This window comes from Macrobrachium nipponense, chromosome 9 (genome assembly GCF_015104395.2).
Source record: "Macrobrachium nipponense isolate FS-2020 chromosome 9, ASM1510439v2, whole genome shotgun sequence".
NCBI classification, from domain to species: Eukaryota; Metazoa; Arthropoda; class Malacostraca; order Decapoda; family Palaemonidae; genus Macrobrachium; species Macrobrachium nipponense.
Window position 1 is genome coordinate 95,569,089 of NC_061110.1, and position 19,143 is coordinate 95,588,231.

Here is a 19,143-nt window from a genome sequence, read left to right on the forward strand (position 1 = left end):
TCGAAATATAGTTTCTTAATAACGATATTGAGTCTCCGGTCGTCTTTTCAAGCTAAACTAAGTTTTTTTTTTTTTTTTTTTTTTTGTGCTGTTTTTTTGGGTTTTTTTTTTTTTTTTTTTTTTTTTTTTTTTTTTTAACGTTTTCATAAACACTATGGGATGGCAGCGAATGTGCCGCTGTGTCTAGACGCTGTGAGACCTTTTTCCTGTCTATTCGAATTCATATGATATTCGGCATTAGGAGCCATGCAGTGTGTCTTTATTTAACGTATATATTATATGTGATGTTACGTAAAATGATTTTATTCAGTTATATATATGACTATAAAATATTTTGTTATAGCAGACTTCCGTACATGTATACGTGTGTGTATATATATTATATATATATACTATATATCATATATATATATATATATATATATATATATATATTATATACACGCACACATAAGAGGGGATGTGGGTATGTGTGTGGATACCTTATATACATATGTATGCATGCGTTGTTCATGCATATACATTATGATATACAACGGAAGCATAGACTAATGATAAAAAAAAAGCCAGTCACAGGCCGACCGATTAAAGCGGCCATCACCATGTTGCTCTTCCCCTCGATATAATTAAGGGTAAAAAAAAAAAGGAAAAGGAAAAGCTAGCCAGGCTTCCATGCATGCATCACAAAGAGCTTTGGCACCGAGCCACTATGAGCGTTCGCCCCCCCCCCCCACCCCCCCCCCCTAAGCTGTCTGAGTGTGTCTCTGTTTGCCTGTCTGTGAGTGCTTGCGAGGGAGCCGTGCATATTTCAGGCGACCACGAGTGTTTGCTTTTCATTCCATTGCCTTCGTGCCGAGGATAATACAACTTTCTTAAACCCTGGAAAGGAAGTGAGTTTTAACCCCTTGAATAATTGACTGTTGCTTCTTGTGTGTTTTTAAAAGTCTTTGTCTGCATATTTTCCGAGGCTTTTGTCTGTGGCCGGGTGAGTCTCGTCACTGCTTTCACTGCTTTTTTTCACTCAAAGTTATGCGCTTGAGTTTTCACTGCTGCTGCTGCTACTCTGCTGCTTTTTCTCGTCCAGCTCCCTGCAGAGTGGTAGTGCCATCAGTGCACTTCACGCGGTGCACTGTGAGCATTACTTAATGTTCTCTGCAGCGTCCTTTCGGCCCTTAGCTGCAGCCCCTTTCATTCCTTTTACTGTACCTCTGTCATTATTCTCTTTCTTCGAACTTACTTTGTACCCTCTCCTAATTCATATAGTTGTTTCAGAGTACTGCGAGGTTTTCTTTCTGTTACAACTTTCAAACCTCCTTCACTCTCAATTTTCCTTTCAGGGCTGAATGATCTCGTAGGTCCCGGCGCTTGGCCTTTGTTCCTAACTCTCTACATTCCTTCCTTCTCGTCCAACTGAATTCTGGATTTTTTGTTTTCTGATAAAAGAAAAAAAAAAACATTGATTTTCCGTATGCACTTTTTTCTGTCCTCCCTCAGATTTTAAAAACTACTCAGACTAGAGGGCTTCAAATTAGCCATAATCGTGCGTCTGGCAACGATATCGGCCAGGCCACCACCGGGCCGTGGTTAGTTTCATGGGCCGCGGCTCGCACAGCATTTTACCGAGACCACTGAAAGACAGATCTAATTTCGGTGGCCTTGATTATACGATGTACAGAAAACTCAATTGCGCCGAAGATACTTTTTTTTTTTTTTTACTTGTTATACTTTATGAATACTTAACGTCACTTTGGGTTCCTCTCCCTATTTCTGTGTTCCAATTGTTCCTTTGGAATGAGCTCCTTTGGTTTTCACGTGATATCTGTGGTCTGATTTAAGCAATTTTGATTCACGGGAAATTAATACAAACGCCTCGAAGAACATGAAGTATATAGGAAATACAATTAAAGTTTTGAATAGAAAATGTGACAGTTCAAAGGTTTAAGGGTTGACATTCGGTTATTAAAATCAAGTGATGTTTATCAGTGTTCATATTTATGGGTGTTGATCATTTGCTCCACATGGATGTGGACAGTATTACTACTACTACTACTACTACTACTACTACTATAATAATAATAATAATAATAATAATAATAATAATAAAACAGACTTTCGCCTGGAGACAGATTATCTGCACTTCTTGGGGTCGCTTTGTATTTGTAAATATAACTACTACTACTACTACTACTACTACTACTACTACTACTACTACTAATGATAACAGCAATAATAATCAATAATAATAATAGAATGGGCGTTCGACTGGGGAAATTATCTGCGACTTTTGGGTCGCTTTCTATTTGTAAATATAACTATTACCACTACTACTACTACTACTAATAATAATGATAATAATAATAATAATGCTAATGATAATAAAACAGACATTCGTCTCGGGACATTATCTGCAATTTCTGGGTCGCTTTCTGCTTGTAAATATAACCATAACTACTACTTTACTGCTACTACGACTACTAATACTACTACTACTACTACTACTACTACTAATAATAATAATAATAATAACAGACGTTCGCCTGTTGACATAATCTGCTGCTATTTGGTCGCTTTCTATTTGTAAATATAACTATTACTACTACTACTACCACTACTACTGCTAATAATAATAATAATGAGACAGACGTTCGCCTGGCGACAGATTACCTGAATCATGGGGTCTCTACCCATTTGCAAATATAACAAATTACATCCATTTACACTGTCATTCTTACATATTTCAGAGACAGCTCATTTCTCAGGTAGGAAAATAAAGAGAGAGAGAGAGAGAGAGAAACTAACACAAAAACTCCCCCCAAAATTACGTTTGTCCCAAGTGAAACATAGGTATTGTAAATAGCTAAAAAAAATACTCTACTGTGAGAGAACGCAGAAAATAGTTAAAACTAATGACTTTTTTGTTACATTCCACTAGCGTAACGGCCGTAAAGAGCAGTGCAAGATAAATGAGAGAGAAGAGACACGAGAATACATACACACACACACACACACACCACACACACGCACACACATATATATATATATGTGGTGTGTGTGTGTGTGTGTATGTATGTATTCTCGTGTCTCTTCTCTCTCATTTATATATATATATATATATATATATATATATATATATATATATATATATATATATATGTTGTGTGTGTGTGTGTGTGTGTGCGTGTGTGTAAATATATCTTAATAAATATACTTTGGTTAATGTACATTTCATGTTATTTGCACTAATGATTTGCGTCTGTGAGCCTTGATTTAAGTGAGCGTGCTCTCGTAGTGACACACAGCCTAGGTCATTCACCGTACCATACAAGAGTCTAGTTGTATGTCCCGAGTTGTGAATGTAGTATATGTGTTTGTGTGCCAAGACAGGAACGTTAAATCCCGACTTCTAATTCAGTCGCGGGATTTTAATAACCTGAAGAAGACGTGGAGGCAATTTCGCAATTTTTATATGAGTTCACGTTTGCTTCTTCCGTTCGTGTTCCTCTCTTGGCGACGAAGTTGTGGGAATCATTAGTTTTTACGTATTTCTTATTATTCCGAGAGCTGTTTCGACTTCGCGTTTTTCACGCTTCGAATAGTAGACGCTTGTTATGCAATTTTTGATAAAGCATGATTTCCGAAATCGTCTGTAACATTAGACGAATATTGGACACTGCTATCATTTGCCTTCTAGATATTTACCCATTATTCTTAATTACCTTCTAGATATTTACCCATTATTCTTAATTGCCTCCTAGATATTTACCCATTACTCCTAATTGCCTTCTAGTTGTTTACCTATTATTCCGTAATGCCTTCTAGATATTTACCCATTATTCCTAATTGCCTTCTAGATATTTACCATTTTCCCTTAATTGCCTTCTAAAAGTGTTTACCAATTCTAATTGCCTTCTAGATATTTACCCATTATTCTTAATTGCCTTCTAGATATTTACCCATTATTCTTAATTGCCTTCTAGATATTTACCCATTATTCTAATTGCCTTCTAGATATTTACCCATTACTCCTAATTGCCTTCTAGTTGTTTACCTATTATTCCTAATTGCCTCCTAGATATTTACCCATTATTCCTAATTGCCTTCTAGTTGTTTACCTATTATTCCTAATTGCCTTCTAGATATTTACCCGAATTTATTCCTAATTGCCTTCTAGATAGTATCCCATTATTCCGTAGTTGCCCTTCTAATTGCCTTCTAGATTATTTACCCAGTTATTCCCTTGAATTACCCTTCCTGATATTTACCCATTATTCTTAATTGGGCCCTTCTAGATATTTCCCATGATTTTAAATTGCCTCTAGATATTTAACCCCATTTATTCTTAATTGCCCGCCCCCTTCAGATATTAACCCATTATTCCTTATTGCCTTCTAGATAGTTTACCCGTTATTCCTAATTGCCCTCTAGATGTTTACCTTTTTCTTAATTGCCTTCAGATAAATTACCCATTATTCTTAAATTGCCTCCTAAGATGTTACCCATTTATTCCCGTAAATGCCGCTCTAGATTATTTACCCATTAATTCTTAAATTGCCGCTTCCTAGATGTTTACCCATTATTCTTAATTTGGCCTTCTAGATTTTGTTATACCCAATTATTCTTAATTGGGCCTTCTAGATTTTATTTACCCATTTTATTCTTAATTGCCTTTCTAAATAAGTAAATTTAACCCAATTCATTCTTAAAATTGCCCTTCCTAGATATTTACCCATTATTCCTTAAATTGCCTTTCTAGATTTGTTCCCATTTATTCTTAATTGCCTTCTAAGATTTATTTTAACCCATTAATTCTTAATGGCCTTCTAATATTTACCCATTATTCCTTAATTGGCCTTCTAGATGTTTGACAGATTATCCCAATTGGACTTCTTACATTGTTTTACCCCTTATTCTTAATGCCTTTCTAAAGATATTTCCCCATTATTCCCTAATTTGCCTTCTAGATTATTAACCGAATTAATTACTAATTGCCTTTTAGATTATTTACCCATTATCTTAATTGGGCCTTCTTAGATTTTATTTAACCCATTATTCTTTATTCCCTTCTTAAGATTATTTACGCCATTATTCTTAATTGCCTTCTAGATATTTACCCTTTTTCACATTATTCTTAAATGCCTTCTAGATTATTAACCCTTTATCCTTAAATTGCCTCTAGATTGTTTAACCACGCCGCTTCATATTCCTTATTTAATTGGCCTTCTAGATATTTACCTTACACGCATATTATTACCGAGCCTATCCTTCCGTCCCCTTAAATTGGCCTTCCGTAGATTGTTGTACCGCCATTATATCCTAAATGGGGTGCGTGGCCTTCTAGAATTTACCCATTATCTTAATCTGCCTTCTAGATATTTACCCATTATTCTGTAATTGCCTGTCTAGATATTTAATCCCATTATTTTTAATTGCCTTCTAGATATTACCCATTATTCTTAATTGCCCTTCTAGAATTTACCCATATATCTTAATTGCCTTCTGGGTAGTTACCATCATTCCTTATTGCCGTTCTAGATATTATCCCATTATTCTTCTAGAATATTATACCCATTATTCTTATTGCCTTCTAGAAATTACCCATATTCTTATTGCCTATGCTAGAATATTTACCCATTATTCTTAATATTGCCTTCTAGATATTTCTAACCCATTATTCTTAATTGCCTTTCTAAGATATTTACCCCATTATTCTTAATTGCCTTCTAGATAATTTACCGCCCATTATTCTTATTATTGCCTTCTAAGATTGTTTACCCATTTATTCTTTAATTGCCCTTTAGATTGTTTACCCATTATCCTTAATTGCCTTCTAGATATTTTACCCATTATCTTCTAGAATTTATTTACCCCATTATTCTTAATTGCCTTCCTAGATATTTCCCATTATCTTAATTGCCTCTAGATTATTTTAACCCATTTAATTCTTAATTGCCTTCTAGATATTTTACCCATTATTCTTAATTGCCTTTCCTAAGATATTTACCACCATATTCTTAATTGCCTTTCTACATGATTTACCCATTAAATTCTTTAATTGCCTTCTAGATATTTACCCGGCCATTATTCTTAATTGCCTTCTAGATATTTACCAGCATTATTCTTAATTGCCTTCTAAGAAGTTTTACAAGAATTTATTCCCTTTGCCTTCTAGATTATTTACCAATTATTCTTATTGCCTTGCTTAGATATTTTAACCCATTATTCTCTAGATAATTTACCCGCCATTATTCTTAATTGGCCGCTTTCTAAGATATTTTACCCGCATTAATTCTTAATTGCCTTTTTAGATCTTTACCCATGATTCTTAATTGCCTTCTAGATATTTACCCATTATTCTTAATTGCCTTCTAGATGATTTACCCAGTTTATTCTTAATTGCCCTCTAGATATTTTTACCCATTATTCTTAAATTGCCGGTTCCTACATGTTTACCCTCCATTATTCTTAACTTGCCTTCTAAGATTTTATTTACCCTTATTCTTGCTTAATTGCCTCTAGATGTTTACGCCATTAGTTCTTTAATTGCCTTCTTAAGAATGTTTACCCATTATTCTTAATTGACTTCTAGGTATTTACCCGCATTATTCTTCTAGATATTTATACCCATTATTCTTAAATTGCCTTCTAGATAATTTACCCATTATTCCTAATTGCCCTTCTTATATTATTTACCCATTATTACCTTCTAAGATATTTACCCGTTATTCTTAATTGCCTTCTAGATATTTACCCATTATTCTTAATTGCCTTCTAGATGTTTACAGAATTATTCTTAATTGCCTTCTAGATATTTACCCATTATTCTTAATTGCCTTCTAGATGTTTACCCATTATTCTTAATGGGCCTTCTAGAATAGTTTATCCCATTAATTCCTTAATTGCCTTCTAAGATGTTTACCCATTATTCTTTAATTGCCTTTGATGTTTAACCCATTATTCTTAATTGCCTGCTTCTAGATTTTATTTACCCGCATTATTCTTAATTGGCCTTCTAGCTAATTTTACCCGCGGCATCATTCTTAATTGCCTTCATAGAATGTTTACCCGCCTTATTTTCTTAATTTGCTTTTTCTTAGATGTTTTACCCCATTATTCTTAATTGCCTCTAGATATTTACCCATTAATTGTCTTCTAGATATTTACCCATTATTCCTTAATTTGCCTTCTTATATAATTTACCCATTATTCTTAATTGCCCTTCCTAGATATTTACCCCATTAATTCTTAATTGCCTTCTAGATTATTTTGCCCCATTTTATGCTTAATTGGCCTTCTAGATATTTACCCACATTTATTCGTAATTTGCCTTCTACATGTTTTACCCCACATTATTATTCTTAATTGCCGCTTCTAGATATTTACCCATTATTCTTAATTGCCTTTTTCTTAGATATTTACCCAAATTAATTATTCTTAATTGCCTTCTAAGATGTTTACCCGGGCGGCATTATTACTTTAATTGCCTCTAAGATATTTACCGGATTTTTGTCTTAATTGCCTTCAAGATATTTTACCCATTAATTCTTAATGATCTTCTAGAATATTTCCCTAAACCCATTTTTTCTTAATTGGCCTTCTACTTATTCACCCAATTACCCTTATTCTTATGGACCTTCTAGATATTTACCCATTTATTTCTTAATTTGGCCTTCTAGATTTTATTTACCCCGCATTATTCTTAATTGCCTTCTAGATATTTACCCTACATTATTTTTAATTGCCTTCCTAAGATATTTAACCCATTATTCTTAATTGCCCTTCTAGAATATTTACCCCAATTATTCTTAAATTGACAATCTAGATATTTACCCTCATCATTCTTAATTGCCTTTCTAGATGTTTTACCCATTATTCTTAATTGGCCGCTTCTATAATATTTACCCATTTTTCTTATTGGCCGCTTCAAGATATTTTTACCCATTATTCTTAATGATCTTCAAGATATTTAACCCATTTTTCGTTAAATTGCCTTCTACTTATTGCACCCACATTATTCTTTAAATGGCCTTGTCTAAGAATATTTTACCCCAGTTATTCTTTAATTGCCTTCTTAGAATATTTACCCCGGCACATTTATTCTTGTACTAGATATTTTAAGCCATTAATTCTTAATTGCCTTCTAGATATTTTACCCATTCCTTATTCCCTTATTGCCTTCTATTATTTACCCGCCATTTATTCTTAATTGCCTTTCTAAGACTATTTACCCATTATTATTCTTATTGCGCCTTCTCTAGATATTTTTACCCGCCATTATTTCTTAAATTGCCTTCTAGATTATTTACCCATTATTCTTTAATTAATTGGCCTTCTAGATTTATTTACCCCATTATTCTTAATTGCCCTTCTAGATATTTACCCGCCATTAATTCTTTAATTGCCTTCCCACCCCTTAGATGTTTAACCCCACCATTATTCTTAATTGCCTTCTAGATATTTACCCATTTTTCTTAATTGCCTTCAAGATATTTACCCATTATTCTTAATGATCTTCAAGATATTTACCCATTTTTCTTAATTGCCTTCTACTTATTCACCCATTATTCTTAATGGCCTTCTAGATATTTACCCATTATTCTTAATTGCCTTCTAGATATTTACCCCATTAATTCTTATTACCAGTATATATTGACCCATTATTCTTAATTGCCCTTCTAGATATTTACACCCATTATTCTTAATTGCCTCTAGATATTCCCCTTATTCTTAATTGCCTTCTAGATATTTATCCGCGAATTATTCTTAATTGGCCCTATAGATTATTTACCCATTGTTCCTAATTTGGCTTCTAGATATTTAACCATTATTCTTAATTAACCATGAGATATTTTACCATATTTTAAATTGCCTTCTAGATATTTACCCATTATTCTTAATTGCCTTCTAGATATTTACCCATTATTCTTAATTGCCTTCTAGATATTTACCCATTATTCTTAATTGCCTTCTAGATATTTACCCATTATTCTTAATTGCCTTCTAGATATTTACCCATTATTCTTAATTGCCTTCTAGATATTTACCCATTATTCTTAATTACCATGTAGATATTTACCCATTATTCTTAATTGCCTTCTAGATATTTACCCATTATTCTTAATTGCCTTCTAGATATTTACCCATTATTCTTAATTGCCTTCTAGATATTTACCCATTATTCCTCATTGCCTTCTAGATATTTACCCATTATTCTTAATTGCCCTCTAGATATTCACTCAGTTTTCGCGGTAGTGAAATATGATTGTCCTCGCTCTGTTAATTTTGTTTAAGACGTACATCCTTAGATAAGATGTACGACAGATTAGATTTCAATGTTAGATTTCAATGCTATAATTCATTCAGTGTCAAGGTTATCTTGATCATTTTGGGACAGGAAAGTGTATGAGTCATATTGAGGGCTCTGCTGCGTCGTCCATCGTTTTATTTTATTAAATTTTTTGTTTTGTTTTTAGTTGTAGTAATATTTTTAACCTAATGGCAAGAACAAAACTGATGAGTTTAAAAATGCTGCCAAAATTATGGAATGTCGATTCGATTTCCAAGCTGTTTTAATGTTTAAACAATGAAACCTCATTTGACAGCACTTTGTCCCTTGTTTTTGGGATAATTATTCATTCTGTAGTAGCGTTTTCTCTATAAAATTTTTTAAAAAGAACAACCGCTCCTACTAGTATAAATTTTAATAAAAATAGTCGAGTGAGCTTTCTTGTATTGTAATGGTAGAAATAGATAAATCTGCCATGCAACTCGTAACAAGAACGAAAACCCATATATACGTTCAACTAATGACATTATCAGTTACATCTGAGTTCACTAAAAACAAAAATGGAGCCCAAATGTTTCTCTCTACCAGTGACATTTAAGCTCTGAATCCACTAGTTTAGGTGGCCACGCGTCTAGATGTATATGACTCCCTTAATTAACGTTTTTCCTGGGAGACTACATAAAACAAGATGGTAAGAACAAAGACTTGTCAATCTGCTGGCAATGTTTTCTTCAGCTGGTGTTTCCCTTAGTCGTTAAATACCTGTGGCAACTCTTGCGTCCTGTGGCACTAATTCAGTTTTAAAAGAACTTGGCTTCTGGGTAATGCTTTTCCTGTAGTACTCCCGTTTGACTTAAATTATTGTTTCATTGTGCTTTGTTTATTTAAATTTCAGTAACACTGATCTCTTGAAAAGCTTTTGTTGTATCATTTATTACGAGTGTGCATATTAACCAAAATAATCTCTTATAACCAAGAAATCAGTCAGTAAACAGGACCCAGCTAAATGATGATGTAATTTGCTTGATACGTCTGTCAGAATCGTGAAGCATTGTTTATAAGATTAGAACTGTTTTGGTGTTTTCCGTAAGGGAAAAAAAATGCATGGTATTCAAGGCGATAAAAGTAAAACAACTGTGTACTTACTGACTATCTGTTGCTTTCTAATCGCCAAAGCTTAATATTTATCTAAGTGATTGCTGCAGAACAGTTTCCTCTATAGTTAGTTCTATGTTGTTAGTATTATTCGAGAAAGGAAAGCAAAAATATATTAGTTTTCAGAATATGCCGTCACAACTAATATTTATGAAATAACTTGCTATGTGACTTAAAACTTTGTTTTTAAAAGATTACCACGGAAAATTTTCTGTTATCAACTTCAAGTAACCCCCCCCCCCCCCCCCCCCCCCCCATTAATTCACCTTTTGTTTCTCTCTCCTCTCTCTCTCTCTCTCTCTCTCTCTCTGGGTAGTCATATATTGTTACCTTAAAATATATCTCTGTGATTCCCAAACGGTATAATAAATACTTGTGGTTACGAACATTTCATATCACTTAATTTATCTAGTTTCCTAATGCACGCAGGCAATTAAGAAACTCTGGCAAGTTCTTGTGAAAGAGAGTATTCATATTAAACCAACGTTTAAAGATATATTTCGCGTGATTCACTGTAAGATTTCCCTGCCATTTTCCATTTACTGTGATGAAGTTCATTCTATTTAAACAGATGATGAGGCTTAAAGGACATTTATGAAAATGGTTGTGTACATTTTCTGCTGACTTTGTATATTAGATAAAAAGAGAACATATTGTACTTTGATTAACTGGTTCGACTTGACTAAGACATTTTGTAGGCATTCTCATACACATAAATGATTGTCTTCTAAAATTGTTTTGACGTGGTTCTCAAAACCACGTCTGATGTCTTCGGACAAAACAATGTTGTAAACAGCTCTTTTTTTTCCCTTTTTGAGTTCTCGGCGTAGAAGAAGTTGGCATATGTAGTATATATAGTCCGCTGGCCCCCTGCAGTCAGTCAAACAAGTGCCACTTCAAAGACACTGCGTCTCTCTCTCTCTCTCTCTCTCTCTCTCTCTCTCTCTCTCTCTCTCCAAATGAAAGGATTTTAAATTTCCATTGAACTCTCTCATGAATTTCACTAATTAACTTCTAACAATTGTTTCAGCGTCCCTTCACACCTTTTAAAACATTTTTCTCTCTGTTTCCCTTTCTCTGAATGACCCTATAGGTCGCAGCGCTTGGCCTTCGGCCTAAATTTTATATTCCATTTCCTTAATAGGTCTGTGTGTGCGTGCGTAAAATATATTTATTTAAAAATATATATATTCATATAAATAAATTACATTTATATATACAACTCATATATATATATATATATATATATATATATACTATATATATATATATACATATATATATATATATATATATATATATATATATATATATATATATATATGAACCGTTTCTCTAGAGCCCCACAGACAAGGAAATCTTTTAAAGTTCGAGAGAATCAAGAGAGACGTCCGTCTTTGTCTCCTCTGTTGCAGAACTTGGCAAGAATCGGGCTGTTGCCGAGAGGCAGAATTTGTAAAGGAACATTCGCTATGGACGGTTGCTCAGGAATGCTGAATTATGGTCTCTCTCTCTCTCTCTCTCTCTCTCTCCTCTCTCTCTCTCCTCTCCCTCTCTCTCTCTCTCTCTCTCATTTGCTATCTTTGTGGAGGTGTACCTTTATTTTTATGTTAAGTATTTTCATGTATATATACGTGTATATAGCTCTATATATATATATGTATATGCTTATATGTCACTAAATAGCGCGTGACAATATATTTACCTAGACCACAGGAAAATAAAAGGAGGAGTACCGAGGCGCTTTCGTACTTCGAAAATGTGTTGAAGTAACACGAAAGCGCTCGGTACTCCTTCTTTTATTTTTCCTGTGGCCTTGGCTAAATATATATATATATATATATATATATATATATATATATATATATATATATATATATATATATATATACCTCATACATACATACATACATACATATTGACGGGAAGATAAATATAAAGAAAAATAAAAAGTGGGTTGTGTTAAAATTCAAGAAATTATTCCTAAGTTTATAATAAATTAATAAATTCTCTTGCGAACTTAGCTTTCACTAGAATTACCAAGTTATTTTCCTTTCTAAATTTGCTTCTTAAATACGTTATCTTTTAACTTAAACGCCTTTTTGATATATGATGTATTAAATAAGTCTATCATACCTTTATCAGTATTTGTGTGAGGTACAAATAAAGGTACGATGACTGTGATTAGCGTTCGTGAATATGACACTGAGACATCAGTATAATTATAAGATGGAGAACAATATATCAATAATAATGTTAGTTTATCCCTGAAATAGAACCTCGGTACCTCTGAAATTAAATAAAGGATGACATCAAAGTGCATCATTATGCAGCCAGAAATGTGGTTTTAAGTCTCACGTCACGAGATCTGTTCCCCTCAATTAATCTTGATGTTCCTCGGTTTCAGATACGATGAATAGTCCCAGATTGGTTGTCCGATGCATAATTAACTGAACCTTCGTTCGTATTTGTTTTTAGAATGATGGCCTTTATTGGGCGATGAAATTGGAGCTGTGTATTTGGTTTGACTGGCTGAGTGTTTGTTTGAATATGTGTTTTATTCTTTTTATGTTGATAACTTCACTTTCTTTTTTTTTTTTTTTTCTTTTTTTTGGCATTTCTCTTTTTTTTTTTCCTTTTTTGCCGGCGTTTAATTAAACCATATATTATAAGGATCATTGTAAAATGTGAGTGTTTGTTTGAATATGTTTTTTTTTTGTTGATAACTTCAGACTTTAATTTTTTTTTCTTTTAATAATTTTTTGCCAGTGTTTAAATGATAAATTATAAGGATCATTGCAAAATGGCAACAGGACTGTAAGTATGAAAAAAATTTTTTTTTTTTTTTAACTTTTAGAAATGTGTTAAGTATGTTGTACAGTATTGATGGTCCCCAGTGCATAAAATTGCAGATTAAAAAACTGATGTTCTATTGTTATGTTAGATTATCTGTTTTTGCACTTTGTGCATCTGACATCTCTAACTGTTATAAGATATGTACTTCATGTGGTTTGTTGATTTTTTTTTTGACACAACGTTAATACTTCCATGCTACTGCTATTACCGTTGCAGTATTGTTATCGTCAGTGCACAAACAACTGATTAGCATTTTCTGTAAGTTGAGTACCTGCATTCCGAAATTTAAATATAAAGAGACTATAAATCTTTTTCTCGAATAAAGTCTGTTTGAATGAGCTTAAAGAAGATGGAAGACTACTCCAAAAACACTACATAATTCTTCAGATTACTGTAGAAAGCTTCGATTCTCAAATCTTTCAGGGGAATGACAAATATTGCTTCGAACGTCGCCCTGACATCTTTTGACGTTGCAAATCTTGAACTGTGAAGACACCGAAGAGAACTAAGTGTGAGGGAGTGGACATTGTTTTAGGGATCAGAGAAGGAAAGAGATAAAAGACAGGAGGTTAGAGAGGAAAGTTTTTTTTTTTTTTTTTTTTGTGTGACCTTTGAAGGCTTTGTTTGCGTGGTCGCTGCAATAGCGATGGGTTTTGCTTTGTTTTCTGGCAAGGGTGAGATATCACTAGAGTCAGTGTTTATCTAAACATAATACACACCGCACATTATATATGTGTATATATACATTTATATATATATATATATATATTATTAAATATATTAATAAATATATATACAAATCCATATATGTATATATACAAATATATACATACATACATACACATATATGCATATATGTAGTATATATTATATATACTGCGTGTGAGTATGTGTATACGTATATTTACTATATATACATACACACGAGTATTTGTATAACTACGCAACCTTGCAATAAGTTTTTATTTACATATTACAAAAAAATAAGAGTTGTAAATTCCTAGTTTCTAAAATATTTTCCCCGTAAGACCTACTACGTCCAATGTCTTTGTTTTCCTCTTGTCTGTCAACCACTTTCTCGTCCGAAAGACTCTCCTGGAGAATCCATGAAAAAATTGTCTCATCAAAAGACTTCTTTATTGATTGGACGCGCTCTTGGGGCAAGACATTGTAGCGCACTTGGACAAGACATTGTACTGCCAATTCAAAGAACGGAGGAGAGCGTGAGCCAGTTGACGTGGGAATATATTTCATGGAATTTATATTGACTATTTGAAGTGTTGGCGTATTCTCATTTCTGACTAGGTTCTGTTAAACTGGAATAAATGATGAGGTACGAAATAACTGCTATTGGCACTGGAAGCAGTTTAACGTAGTAGATTTGACGTACGCATACATACATACATACGCATATATACATAAATACACACGTACATGTGTGTGTGGTTATGGGTGCACCTAAGTATAAGCACACTTTATATATATATATATATATATATATATATATATATATATATATATACATATATATATATATAATATATATATATATGTGTGTGTATATATAATATATATATATTATACACATATATATATATATATGTATATATATATATAGTATATATATGTATATATATATATATATATATATATATATATATATATATATATATGTGTGTGTGTTAAAATAAATAAATTCTTCTGCTAAAACAGGATACGTCTCAAATATGAATGACCCTTTAAAACACTGTTTTAAAGCTAAGGACCATATTTCGGTGGGCCAACTTCCACCCTTAGCAAGTAGTGATACTTGATGAGGATGGAAGTTAATCCACCGAAGTCTATTTCTTAGTTTTAAACCAGAGTGTTTTAATGGGCATTTTATGCTCATATATATACTATATACATATATAAAAATTTTGTGTTTAGGTATTATGTATGCATGCATGTATGCACAATTCTTACCGTAATCCACTGTAGTACATTTATGCATAAAAGATGTAACACGTACTTTACGAGTACAGAGGACTTTTGTAATCCAGTAATTAAATGCACTTACGCTTCTGATTTGTGATACTTTCAATTAATGGGAGACATTGAATACGCCATTTTAGCAGTAGATAACCTTCGCCCACCGTCTAGAAATCCCCCTCGGTAATAGCAATTGCATGCTTGAATTCATTGCAAAGGCCAGACCAGGACGTTTTAATTTTACCCTGAGAATTTATGGGAACGCCTTTCATTAGCGAAGATAATATTTCAAGTGTTTTTCCTCCCTGCTAACCAGTGACTTAGGGTGTGAGGAGTTCTTGTAGCAATGAGTAGGCCGCTGGGATGGGCAATTTAGTGGTGTTTTGTGGGTGTCTGAAGGAATCGAGAGATAGGAGAGGGCATGAAAAACCAGGCTAGGAACCTGTCGGTTACGTAGCAACGGGACCCACAGCTTATTGCGGGAACCGAACCACATGAATTTCTAATCGCCGGAGATACATTCCTCGGGTTCCATGTTGGCAGATCGGAGAATCGAACTGCGGACTACCGAATCGGTAGGTGAGCACGTTAACCCACTCGTCCAACGAGGAACTTATCTCGCCCTTTAAAAGAGAAGAGGGTATAGAAGGGTTATCTGCCTGGCTTGTGCGAGGATGTCGTGCATGACTGCCCTGATACAATTCCCACTGGATTTTAATGATTTCCTTACATTTTTATCTGTTTATGTATTTATTTGTTAAGCTATTTTCTTTGTAATAAGTAATCTCTTCTTTCCTTCTGTATTTCCCATTACCTACCGTTACTTCTTTCTAAAGAACACCGTATTCTATGGAAGTTTGAATTTCAAGTCAGTGGCCCCTTTGATGGGCTTTTTCCACGTGAATAGAGTTCATCTTCCGAATATATAATGATAATAATAATGTAATTTCCATATCACTTCTTTTCTTTGCAGGTAGTTTTAGTGGCGTGTGAGGAAAGCCTGGATATCTCCACCTCTGCCAGTTATTCGTGAGTACTTTCATCTTTATCAAGTGTCAGATAGTTATTTTGAATATGCAAATCAGGTTCATATGTGTGCCGTATGTCCGTTTGATCTCGGTCTGTTAGAACCTGTCACAAATGTTTAATAGCGTCATGGTGTTTTGTTGTTGTTGTCAGAATGAGAAATTTACGGACGTATGATGTAAACATAATCTGAATATATATATATATATATATATATATTTATATATATATATAATAATTATTTACATAATCTTATCTGCAATCATATGACCATGAATATTTAGTTTTAAATACAAATTCTTCTCTCTCTCTCTCTCTCTCGTCTCTCTCTCTCTCTCTCTCTTCTCTCTCTCTCTCTCTCTCTATATATATATATATATATATATTATATATATATATAATATATATATGTGTGTGTGTGTGTGTGTGTGTGGGGGGTGGGGTGTGTGTGTTTATATATATTAATATATATATATATATATATAAGATATATGCAGAGATGAGAGAGAGAGAGAGAGAGAGAGAGAGAGAGAGGGAGAAACTTTGTACTGGACCCAAAATACATTGATTATCAATTTTCATGCATTTGCATGTAAAAATATGCAAATAATCCCAATGACACATTTTATCCACCCTTTTTTGTATCATTTTTAAAATTCATATACTGTTCCCTCAAGTCACTTAGAAGTGACAGGTCTATAAAGACCTGTCATTTCCAACAATAAATCAGTCGCTTACTGAATGAAACGGTAAATCAGTCGCTCACTGAATGAAACGGTAAATCATTTGCTCACTGAATGAAACGGTAAATCAGTCGCTCACTGAATGAAACGGTAAATCATTTGCTCACTGAATGAAACGGTAAATCAGTCGCTCACTGAATGCAAAGGTAAATGATTCACTCACCGAATGCAAAGGAACATAACAAGAAACACAACAAAGACGATCTGAAGTTACGAATTTACGAAATGTTTTTGCCTGCTTCCCGTGCGTGTTGAGTGGCAGTATGTTTAAGTGCGTTTATCAGTAAAAAAAAAAAACTCCTCAGTCACACCGTTTTCCTGCTACTCACCTCTCTCTCTCTCTCTCTCTCTCTCTCTCTCTCTCCTCTTTTTATGCGTGTGTAGTTATTTATACTAGGACTAATGATGGGGAAACTCGCAAGTTAGTTGGCACCAATGTTGCCCCTTGCATTTTTAATTAGGTCTTGCATGCTGGCGATGTCTGTGTGGTCTTGAACGTATATTAGAGTTGGGTCTCTCTCTCTCTCTCTCTCTCTCTCTCTCTCTCTCTCTCTCTCTCACTCACTTTTTTTTAGCAGGAACTAATTCAAGATTAAATACCTACGACTCACTAAAAATATTCCTGTGATCTGTAATTTCTTCCAAATGAACACCATATTTTTTGGAAGTTCGAATTCCAAGTCAGTGGCCCCTGTGGGCCTATTCCATATAGGGGTCATCTCCTGAATAATAATAATAATAATAATAATAATAATAATAATAATAATAATAATAATAATAATAATAATAATAATAATAATAATAATAATAATACCGGTACTGACGACGACCCCTACTTGTCCTGGACCTGAGATCCTGCTCTAATAAAAGATTACCTTCAGCATTTATAATTTTTGAAAATTCCCAATATGAATATTGACCAGTTACTCAGAAACATCGCTGAGACTGAGAAGCGAATTGTAAGGAAAATAGTAAAAAACAAACAATATATAAAATCAAACTCGCTTAATTCTGCCATTCTTTTTAACAGCATTTGCAAAAAGAGGGTTTCTACCAGTATAATAATAATAATAATAATAATAATAATAATAATAATAATAATAATAATAATAATAATAATAATAATAATAATAATAATAATAATAATCCAGACTGTAAGGATTGTATCTGGGGACATCAGAATGGAGTTTGGAATAGAAAAATGCGCCTTAGTCAACATACAAAAAGGCAAAGTAACGAGAACTGAAGGGATAAAGCTACCAGATGGGAGCAACATCAAACACATAGATGAGACAGGATACAAATACCTGGGAATAATGGAAGGAGGAGATATAAAACACCAAGAGATGAAGGACACGATCAGGAAAGAATATATGCAGAGACTCAAGGCGATACTCAAGTCAAAACTCAACGCCGGAAATATGATAAAAGCCATAAACACATGGGCTTAGTGCCAGTAATCAGATACAGCGCAGGAATAGTGGAATGGACGAAGGCAGAACTCCGCAGCATAGATCAGAAAACCAGGAAACAAATGACAATACACAAAGCACTACACCCAAGAGCAAATACGGACAGACTATACATAACACGAAAGGAAGGAGGGAGAGGACTACTAAGTATAGAGGACTGCGTCAACATTGAAAACAGAGCACTGGGGCAATATCTGAAAACCAGTGAAGACGAGTGGCTAAAGAGTGCATGGGAAGAAGGACTAATAAAAGTAGACGAAGACCCAGAAATATACAGAGACAGGAGAAAGACAGAAAGAACAGAGGACTGGCACAACAAACCAATGCACGGACAATACATGAGACAGACTAAAGAACTAGCCAGCGATGACAATTGGCAATGGCTACAGAGGGGAGAGCTAAAGAAGGAAACTGAAGGAATGATAACAGCGGCACAAGATCAGGCCCTAAGAACCAGATATGTTCAAAGTACGATAGACGGAAATAACATCTCTCCCACATGTAGGAAGTGCAATACGAAAAATGAAACCATAAACCACATAGCAAGTGAATGCCCGGCACTTGCACAGAACCAGTACAAAAAGAGGCATGATTCAGTGGCAAAAGCCCTCCACTGGAGCCTGTGCAAGAAACATCA

At 33.8% G+C, this 19,143-nt stretch overlaps 2 protein-coding genes across 8 annotated transcripts in view; one reads left to right on the forward strand and one right to left on the reverse strand.

Annotated features, from left to right (window-relative positions):
* The window catches only part of LOC135218352 (glycine receptor subunit alpha-2-like), a 179,514-nt gene that overhangs the window by 72,664 nt on the left and 87,707 nt on the right, over positions 1 to 19,143 (reverse strand). The gene's annotated exons all lie outside the window — the stretch shown is intronic.
* Positions 1 to 19,143, forward strand: part of LOC135218354 (zinc finger protein OZF-like) — a 131,383-nt gene that overhangs the window by 13,525 nt on the left and 98,715 nt on the right. For all 3 annotated transcript variants that reach the window (XR_010315303.1, XM_064254586.1, XM_064254585.1), the window contains exon 2: positions 16,239 to 16,294. The gene's annotated coding sequence lies outside the window, so the exon portion shown is untranslated. The remainder of the gene's footprint in view (positions 1 to 16,238; positions 16,295 to 19,143) is intronic.